Source organism: Rhododendron vialii, chromosome 8a (assembly GCF_030253575.1).
Source record: "Rhododendron vialii isolate Sample 1 chromosome 8a, ASM3025357v1".
Lineage (NCBI taxonomy): Eukaryota > Viridiplantae > Streptophyta > Magnoliopsida > Ericales > Ericaceae > Rhododendron > Rhododendron vialii.
Window position 1 is genome coordinate 10,074,769 of NC_080564.1, and position 10,829 is coordinate 10,085,597.

General features: G+C 37.5%; 1 long non-coding RNA gene across 4 annotated transcripts; it reads right to left on the reverse strand.

Moving 5' to 3' along the window:
* On the reverse strand, positions 1-5,389 carry LOC131336188 (uncharacterized). 4 transcript variants are annotated; one of them, XR_009202761.1, is made up of 4 exons: positions 4,058-5,389; positions 3,518-3,601; positions 3,094-3,194; positions 1-1,894 (listed from the first exon to the last, which is right to left on the reverse strand). It is a non-coding gene; the product is annotated as an uncharacterized LOC131336188 (long non-coding RNA). The 4 variants fall into 4 exon arrangements; XR_009202759.1 differs by having other exon boundaries at positions 1-1,914; XR_009202760.1 differs by having other exon boundaries at positions 1-1,940.
* Positions 5,390-10,829: the final 5,440 nt, after the last annotated feature.

Below are 10,829 nucleotides of genomic sequence, written 5' to 3' on the forward strand. Positions count from 1 at the left end.
TTTTAAAGTTAGAAATATGAATGCCGAAGTTATTATCCCAAATAAAATTAGTCAAACACCTTTATTCACAACGGAAATAGAATCCCCAACATCCAATGCAGTAGAGAAAGTTTCAAGTCCCTACAATCTAATGTCAGAGAAAATTTATTGGGGACCGTGCGCAGGGATTTTGAGTACCCCAAACGAACAAGCCCAGAGTGTTGTCAGCAAAAGAGGCAGCTATCTTGTCCCCCTGCTTATACCAGAAGACTTCAAAAATACCCCCATTGCTGGTGCAGGTTTTCACGATCTTGTGCTCTTTCAAAGACCAATAGTGCACGGCTTTATCAAGAGATCCACTGACTAAATACTCACCATTGGTGCTAAAAGCAACGGAATACACAGGATCGCTGGTAATTTCATTTACGTAAACTCCAATCAGTGCAAGAATGATTTCACAAGAAAGAGAGGGATTATCTGTAAGGAAATATCAACAAATATTCAATCATAAGCAGTTACAATGACCGAGGGTCATCACGCGAACCATTGTACGAAAACATAGTTCAGAATTCATAAGCATCACAGTAACTCTCTATTCTGGACATATGACTGTTGCAACATCCACGAATCAAATGAATGCTGGAAAATTGGATTCAATCAAATACAACATGCATGCAACAGAAGTATTTGTTTGGATATCGTCATTCCAGTATTGGCATAATTGGGTTTCATCATTCTAGTATTGCATTTCCAAAAAAGGATTATTTTATCACCCATTTTTTTCTACATTCGCCTAGGGTTTCAGACTGCCTCTTTCATGGAGGAGAGAAAATCTGAGAAATCCTGGCGCTTTTGGGGAATCTCAATGGAGAGTTCGGTTGGTTTAAGAGAGTTTTTTCTACTTCTATTTTTGTCTTTATTCATTTGTTGTGGATTTATTGATGCTTTCTTTCACTTTGGTTATAGAGTCTAACCAAACTTTGGGGTGACATGTTGCCTTTTATCTTAGACAGTCACCATACCGAAACTGGTTGTTAGTTTGCCGTGAAACTTAATGAGTTATGAAGCAATGCAGCATGTGCCAAGAGAGCATGAAGCTCGCCCCAAGTTAAAAGGCATAGGTGTTACAATGCCATGGTTCTGTAGTTTATGTTATATGATTAGATTGGTTGTGTAGGATTTCGCCATTGTCTAATTTGTCTTGGTGCTGAAATACCTTTTCGTGTCGTTGGGCTCATGAATGAAACTGCTCCATGTCATAAAAGAAAAAAATAGTATTGCTGACATTTGCATGAATTAAGAAAATCTGGAACAATAGCACCCTGGTAAAGATATTTTGGACAGCTAATTACAATCTAGCAATAAATAAAAATAGAGATGATGATACTGGAGTGGATTTTCCTACAATTCAGAGACCTATTAATGCAGCCCTAGGTCTAATGGCATGATTTACTATGAATATGAGAGAAACCCTAATCCCATTCGAGTTCTCACCTTCTCATTCGCTTCTTCGAAACATCAAAAAACAAAAAATCACGTGCATAGTAGCAACTAGCATGTGACGTCTTCAAAGAAATGAGAACCACCCAACAGATAAGTTAAACACACAACTTTTCAATCAAATAAAGTAAATCCTAAGCTAATGCACGTAGAATCTCTAAATCTCTTCGCAACAAAATTACCAATCATGCCAAATTCTGATAGACTTCTGATGTACAAAATGAAATTGAAACCGAACAGTGGCTTACTATGCCAACAAGAAAGTGACAAATGATCCCAATTTGCTAATCACGGATCATTATTCGAACTTTTACATGCATTCTCTCTGAAATGAAACTTGAAAAAAGCCATGTAAGTTCCGTACCGCCATTCAAGCTACAAATAAGTTTCCTCAGCTCAACATTCAGAAGCTTAACTGTTGAGGCAAATGATTCACTGGAAACAATGTCAAAACAAATAATCTTTAATAGACAAGGAACAGAGTGTTACAATATACAAGGAATTAAGGTTCCATTTGTTTCGATGTAAAATGTTTTTTCAAAAAACAAACTTTAAACTTTTATTTTCCGGTGTTTGATAGGCATCTGAAAAATATTTTCAGAAATTGACAAAATAGCGAGAGAGAGAGAGAGAGAGAGAGAGAGAGAGAGAGAGAATATTTTCAGAAATTGACAAAATAGTGTAAGGGGGGGGGGGGGGGGGGGGGGGGGGGGGGGGCGCGGGATAGATAGATCTAAGAATAAGAAAATTAAACATGGGTCAGGATTGACGATCTAGGGAATTGAGTAGTGAGAATTGCAATAAAAGGCAACGGATTCATTTCAGAAAATAACTTACGGAAAATTTAAGAGTAAGTCATTTTCATCCCATTAATGAAAAATGTTTTACATGTAAAATGTTTTCCCCATTTTTTTATACAACCAAACACCAAAAAATAGGTATTGATTTTGCCACTCTCTTTTTTGTTAATGTCACTCCCCTTCTCTCACAAAACAAATCGTCTTATATAGACACAAAGGGGAGTGACATTAACATAAAAGAGAGTGGCAAAATCACTCCCCAAAATAATTTACCGGAAAATATTTTACACCCAAACAAACGGAGCCCAAGTATAACATCAGTTCAACAATATCAGTCCTCTCTTAGCCCAAGCACACAAGAGCAGCACAATAGTAAATTGCAATCAAAATTTTCCACCAATGGTCAATAAGACCCAAAAGTGAAGCAAAAAAGACCAGACTAAAAACTCAAGCAAATTTTTTTTTTTTTTATCGGCAAAAAAAATACTCAAGCATTAATTAGAAGCCCAAAACATTTTCCATCAACCCAAGAGACCTAACCTTAAAAAAAACATAACATAATGACAATGAAAACCCACAGCAATTAACACCAAAAACTGATTACTCGCCGAAACGAAACACAATCTAAGAAGAGTCCCGCAAGAATTTTCTCTTGCAGTTCGAGTTGGCAAGTGATAACTTGCTTGCCCAAAAATGTAAACAGAAAAACAAAATGAAGTCAAACTACAACTTCAAATAACAGTGGAGTTGGAGATTAATGCTCAAGGAAAACTAGTGAGTTTAGTAAAGTAGCAATTTATGATATGCAACATACCTTCCCAATAGAAACCACTGGCTAGGGTTGTTTGTGCCTGGTCCACTAGGACTACACCTCATGGTATGTATCTCCTGAGAACCAAATTACATATGCTTCAGCTCCATATCTGCACATTATTTCGAGTCAATAGAAACTCAAACACAAGATATTTACCGTCCCTTGGAAGCAAATAAACAAAAGATAAACAAAAAAAGTATTGGTTAGGAACCAAAATGCAATACGAGGAAAAATCAACTTAGAAGAGGACCCGTAGGCTAATAGCAAGTATCAACAATAACATGCCACTTTAAGAAACAAATAAAGATGAGAAACGGTAAGCAAACATACCGCATGAAGCAGGCATTAGCAAGAATCAACGGTACCAGCCCTCTTTAAGAAACAAGTGGAAATCTGTTTTCCAAAAATAGGGGGAAAAGGTAACACAAATCACCTTTGCAGTGTTGTCAACAGAGCAAGGGGCAAGTAATGAACCCGTTGAATTACATTTGACACAGTTAACTTCACCCTGACATCAAACAAATTGCAAAGATCAAGTATGAATCTCTTAAGATACTACAAGTCTACAACTAGATAGTATCGCCACTAACTTGCCACTACTACAGCTAATAGTCTAATTATCTAATACTACATCCACCGCATAATATTGGTCTATTTTGGGAATCCAACTATTTAAGGAGACAAAATATTTTTACTTTAAAAGTTGCAACTTTTTAAAGAACCGTTTAGTCAACCAGTGAGTTCGAAATTTGAATTTAATTTTCAAAAGGGAACGATAAAATGTGAATAATTTCAAAATTGACCTTTCAAATTGGCAAAATGTCATGGGACCTCCCAAATCAGTATAACAAACAACAAGTAGACGGAGGAAATATTAGAAACTATCAGAATAAGTATGCAAAACAACAGGTAAAAGACCCCAGCTAACCCACCAACCGCAGCGAACATGGAGCATTCAACCAACCTCAGTGTGTTCTGATAAACAGCTCCGTCAATCGCCAAGTCCTCCTCCACCTCGACCGTATCATCGGAGTTCTTTTTATCTTCATTGCTCCAAACCTGAGCTGAAACTCTTGAAACCCTGGAGCGTTTGAAACTGGGCAGTTGAGGTTTAGAGATAGAAACTAGATTTGGGGGAAATGGAGAGAGAGTTGAGGCAGAGAGCGGCACATGGGGAGTTGGGGAGACGGGTAGAGACAAGCGATTCTCAAAAACAAGCAGTTCATTAAAAGGGTATCTAAATAAAATTTAAAACAATATATATACACAATTAGAATTGTACACTGAAATTAAGATAAATAGATCTTCTGTGACTCTGATTATCTTTATAGTCCCCAACCACGTGTGGACCCTACAACACCCTACCAAAACTTGGTTTCATCAAATAGCCCAAATACACGGCCGGCACCCCCGTATTTGTCCTGTCCAGTCAGGGGTATACTTATTTACATGTAATTTGCATCCAACATGCTCTATAATCAACCATGTATATAAACTCCATTGTCAACATATTAATGTTGTCTAATACCGTTATTTCTCTATAAATGTTGTTTAGTATGCTCTGATACATGATGCATTTGGAGGCCTTGGTGATTCTGTCACCAGCCGGTCATGTGACCCTTACTAGAGTTGGGTCATGACAATAGGGCACTTAAATACATCTTGGACTCTACACATTAAATCCATACATGTATCTTCACACTCCCCAAGATGCACGAACGTCGTACTTTGAATATGCCCATTCACGCCTCATGATCCTGAATACATGAACTGTGTTATTAAACGAATCTAACCTAAATATTAGATTCTAAATTATCTCCTACATTCCCCCTTAATTTATAATTTCCTAAACCATGTTCTGGCCATACGATTCTTCACTTGGAACAAAATCACTAGAGATGAAAAACACGAATGACGAAAAGGTCACAAATTTTGGAGATAAAATTTTTGAGAGGAGAACCAACACGGTGAAAACACCCTGATAATACGCAAAGCTGGCCTAACGCTAGAGCAACCCCGTCGAACATGAACAATTCAATCAAGCAAAACCTAAGGTCCCTAACCTTCTCTTCCACAAGCACCAGCAGACCTTAGGTTACTAGACTGAACAAAATTCACTAACCAGACTAAAAAGGACATTCAGCTGTAACACATACACAAACTGCAATGCTGCTAAAACCCGAATTACTAAAACCAAACAACAGAATGCGAGCTCGCGAATCAGAATTACTGCAAAAAATTGATAATTCCCATGAATGCTGAGAGTGTGGAGGTAGAGGAGGGAGAAAGAAATCTGATTCTTGAAGGTAACGAATTTCGAGAGGTCGATGAGAGGGGAGGAAGCGAGGAGCGTTCGGCTCCCGTTCCAACGCGCCGCAGAAGCCGTGGGCGGAGCCGAGGTCCTCGAGGGCGCGAACGACGTCGTAGAGGTTGGAGTGGGTGCGGCCGGAGCATGCGGCAGAAGATTCCCCCAGGGCGCGGAGGTACCTGGCGGCAACGTCCGTTAGGGTGTCGAGGGCCAGGCGCTGGGAGGATGTGAACCCCACCGATTGGACGGATCAATTTCCGCTGCTTCTTTTTCCGTTACCGGTGGTTGGGATTCCATGGTGGGCGAATGTCCCTTTTCTGCGGTTTTTTTTGTTTTTAAAGTTTTGTTTTGTATAATAAAGCTTGAGACCACGAAGCGGCGGCAGCGGCAAGGGGAACGGCAGCGATTTGAGGCGTATGTGGGCTGATGTGGAGTTTTGCGGCAGCGGCGGCTATTTGTGGCGTTGGAGGGCAGCAGCTATGGGGCCGAGGTTTTGAGATTTTGGTTAGCGCCATGTGGGTTTTGTTTGAAGCGGGCCAAATAGAGAATGAAATGCAGAAATAGGGTTTTGTTTGAGGGTTACGATGCAGCTGAGGAAGGGCTGATTTGGGCTGTTTCCGGTGTTGGTTTGTGGTAGCGGCATGGCGGCAGAAGGTGATCTCGCGCAGCAGCTTGGTTGTATTTTGGTTTGAGCATGAGGGCATGTTTGATAGGAGGTTTGGGAGGGGAGATTGGATTAATAATCCAGTTGGTCTTCTTAGAGCATATCCAATTCATCTTCATTCCTCCAAAATAAAGAATGAATGTGACACGTTGAGAGGAGATTTTGTAATTTATTTTCTTTTTTTTCACTTTTTGTACTTTTTGGGAGAATTTTTGAGGGACGCATCGTCCTTTTTAGAATTTGGAGAAATTTTATACTCCAAATTTGCTTTTGGTCCTCCATTTTTAGAGAACCAAATTTACTTTTGGAGGACCAAACTCTAAAAAGGACGGTGGGTCCTCAAAGATTCTCCCAAAAAGTACAAAAAGTGAAGAAAAAATGCAATAAATTACAAAATCTTCTCTCAATGTGTCACATCCATCTTCTATTTTGGAGAAATAGAGATGGATTGGAGATGCCCTTAGAGCATCTCCAATCCAATACTCTATTTTATTCATAAAGTATTTTTAAAGAAAATCACTATTCCTATTTACTCCAATCACAAATCCTCTGTTTTTTCCATAACTTCTCCTTTCTTTGGTTCGCACCCTTCACCGGAACTTGAGAAACTTCAAGCCATGCACAATATAGAATTTTGTCCTCTTCCACTAGGAAAGCTCTGCCACGTTGGGAAGATTTCCCATCAAGTTCCATACTTTGAAGAAAACTTGAAAGGATAATTTTTACTAGACTTCAGCTCTTAGAGAGGAAGAACTCGGATTGTTTGGTAGAAAAAATTTGTTTTATAGATGAAAGTGTGGTATTGAATTAAATTCACCCATCAATGATGGTAGTAGTTCATCTACCAGCTGTAGAAGTTAATAAGGATATAAATGCCATTTTAAATGTGAATAGTGTTATAGAGGGGATCTTCTATATTTTCTCTCATCCTCTAAATATGGAGAATCAAAATTTCATCCTCTCAAATAGAGGAAGCTTGAAAGGATGAGTTGGAGGAGTTCTATACTCTCAAATGGAGGAATAGAGCATGGGTTGGAGATACTTAGAGCAAGTAAACTAGATGAGTTTAAATATATATTTTTATTATTTTATCTGAAGAGTAACATAAAAATAATAATCTACACCAGATGAGTTAAAAGAAAAGGTATGCATTTATGAATAGTTGTTCACTATTTTTTTATGCACTATTCATACTCTTTTTTTTATTTCTTTCTCTCTCTCCTCCCTCCTCTCTTTAAACAATAAAGATAATAAAAAGTGAGTAAAAAATATATTTTTTAATTGGAGTTAGGTAAAATAAATAGTATTGATGTAGTGTTGAGGAAGATTTGAGTAGATAAAATGAAAAAAATGCACTGTTAATCAGCATTTTTATATTTTCATTGGTGTACATACTCTTAATTCTTTTGTTTGGCGTGGGAAAAGGGGCTTGGAATTGTTAATTTCATTAGATTGCCAATCATAGGGATGCAAACCGCAAGACCGGTTTGGTTTCGGTTCTTTTCATTTAGCATCCAAACATTTACTCATATGAACTCATAAAATTAAAATTTAAAGCACCAAATAACTCATGAGTAAAATAAAAATAAGAACTTTATTAAGAACTTTCCTAACAAAAAAATTTCATCCGTAAATAAATTAACCTACCAAATCCAAATACATATTTAACTGCACATACACATATGTATTTTTATATATATTAGTTCTAAATGGTCCGGTTCGATTCTAACCATGGTTCTTTAATTGAGAATCAGTAACCGAACCAATATTAATGGTTCTTATTTTTTTGAAACGATAACTTGACCGATTAACCTCAGAATTAGACTAAATAGGACGGTTCGGTCCGAATCAAATCGTTTTTGCAATTCCGATGGTTTGCTTAAACACCCAATCCCCCAAATTGAGAGTTATAGGAATACCATGGGGAGGTGCTAATCCCATCCCATGGGATTGTGTCAGGATTTCAATTTGAACGATGACACCCATCAGTCATCAAATAACTTCACCACCAGCCATACCCATCAAACACTGTTCATGATTTCAATTTCAATTTCGTTTTTCGGCCCCCACCGGCCATATACGCATCAGACACTTCACCAGCCATACACACCAGCCACCAAATAACTTCACGATCGACAATGGACAACGGCGGGCAACGATGAACGAATCAAACAGTTCACGATTTCAATTTCGTTTTTCTGGAATTGGTCTAGTGAAAGGCAAAGGGAGAGAGAGAGGGAGACGCAAGCGAGGTTGGAAACCCCGCCACACCGCATTTTGGTGACGGATAAATTGGCGATGGTCTTCTTTTTCCGTCCATTTCTCGCCATTTTGTCCGACGAGGATTTGGTTAGGCCGCTGGAGATCGGTATATCTCATCCTCTCACGTTGCAATCGTCCCCACTGCAGTGAACCGTATTCTAGGAGGGGATTTATACCTATTACATGAAATAACCCTCCTGGCAGTAAGAGGGGTTGCTTTGTTTACAGGAGACTTCCGGACTCCGGAGTACCACCAGGCGTCGCCTAGGTGGCTACGTGGTAATCATAACCACTAACAAATTTTGTAGTAGTGACGTTAGAATTCATTAATATTGTTGGATATTTAGGAAACAAGGAATGATCCATATTATGTGGTGACGATCTTTTATTTATAAAGAGTACCGCTTGACAATGCAACATGATACTTCATAAATATTAAATAATTGGTAGATTACAAAAAAAATACTAGTATTAAAAGAAGAAAACGGTATGATATCTAGCCAAATCGCTCATTGACCATTTTTGTGAAAAATACAGGTAAATGTACAAGAATAAATTTTTTTAATTGACTGTTCTCATTTCTCACCAAAATTGATGAGATTGAGTAAGAAATAACTCTCCTCTCTCATTTCACAATTTCTCACCGTTCAACGAGACTGTCACAAAATTGATGGGGATCGATTTACCAAGTTAGAATTTTTTGGACGTCACTGTAGAGATCTCAAATCGTCCCAGCAAATTCCAAATTCCAACCTACCTTTGTGGAGAGGCAAAACTGAGAGGGCATTGATTGCGTGGCCAGAATTTTAAACCTCTTTTATCACCTAAACCATTTTAGAGTAAGCTATGATCCATTTATCCGCTATTGCTCTGGTTGGTAGAAGAACAGAAGAACGAGGCACATAAAGTGATAGATATTATTCACATTCAAAAATATTCCTTCTGTTTTGATTTGTTTGTCTGCTTTTTTATTTAAAATGTCCCAAATTATTTGTCTCACTAGAGGTTGACTAAGAAAAATATGCTTAATGCCCTTTCACTTTTTCAAAAATTATGTTTTGAGAAATGTACACTCTCATTAATTGCCCAAAAAGTGAGGGTATTTTTAGAAATCCAAAACATTTTGAGTGTAATCATTGTACTTCCTTAATAAGTTAGAATCTCATATTGAACAAACAAATTGGGACGAAGGGAGTAAGAAAATTAATTTATATACTCTATTTTTTGATAACCACATAATCTTTTTTGGATTTTAAAATTGACAATATATGTATTGTTTCTACTAAAAAACAACAAATAAGGGAGTGTGGATATCAAAGAGGAAAGTGTAGAAATCAATTCTCAAAAACAATACTAGTACTAAATTCGATGGATTCAATAAAATTAAAATCAAATTGATTATCAACATTTAATACTCTAATTGGGGGGGGGGGGGGGGGGGGGGGGGGGGGGGGGGGGTGGAAACCGTAGGTTTTTGGGTCACTTACTATTGCAATGACATTTCAATCATTTATTGGTGAAAACTAACTGAGTTTGTGTCAGTTTGAATGAAGCAAGAAGTCTAGAGAGTACTTATTAGTAAAAATAAGACATGGCAGTACAATTATAAGAAACTCAAGTGAGGTCACAACAATGGTTTTTTTTTTTTCAACATTGTAGAACTTTTATTAATATAACTAGATCAAAACATAAAAAGAGGAAGAATATCTCGCCGCAAAAAGCTCAATAGCAATGGTTAGAAAACTTCAAAGTTTAGTTTTAACGTTTTAAGCACGTGTGCAAAAATCAAAATTTAAAACAAAACAATGCAACCGTAGAGCATATTTATAAAGAAATATATCAGTGTGTAGATCAGTGCGCATATCACAATGTAACGATGCTCGACATGAGGACTTGGTGATTATAAGTTCAATTCAATTCCAGACTTTCTTGTTCTTCAATTAGAGAATGATGTTGTAGGGTTATCATACCATGGATCAATTCATCAACATACTCCTCCACCCTTTTCTTGTGCAATGCCAAGGACCGGACTGTTCATCTCTTAGAATCCGTAGTTAACTGTTTTCGTGAAAAAAAAATCTAGATTCATCAAACATTTATAAATGAATAATCATATTTTGTTTCACAAAATGGAAAGCTATGTGACTATATAAAACAAGCTTCCAAAGTTTGATACAAAATGTGAGATTTGTTTTCAAGTTTATAAATGTTCGATGAATCTGATTTTTTACCCGAACGTACCTAATTGCAAATTCTATGAAATGAACACTTTCGATTCTTGGTGCCGTACCTAATTGCAAATTCTATGAAATGAACACTTTTGATTCTTGGTGCCAGCTTAGGAATGGGAGCCATAAAAAGAGTATGGAGAGAACAGACTTGGGGTGGGTGTTGTGCGGCCTTGCTAGTATCGGTCTGATGATCGGAGACGTTCATTGTATAGAGTTCGTCCAGTACACACTACAAGTGTACTAAAAATCAACTCGATCAAATACTGTTATG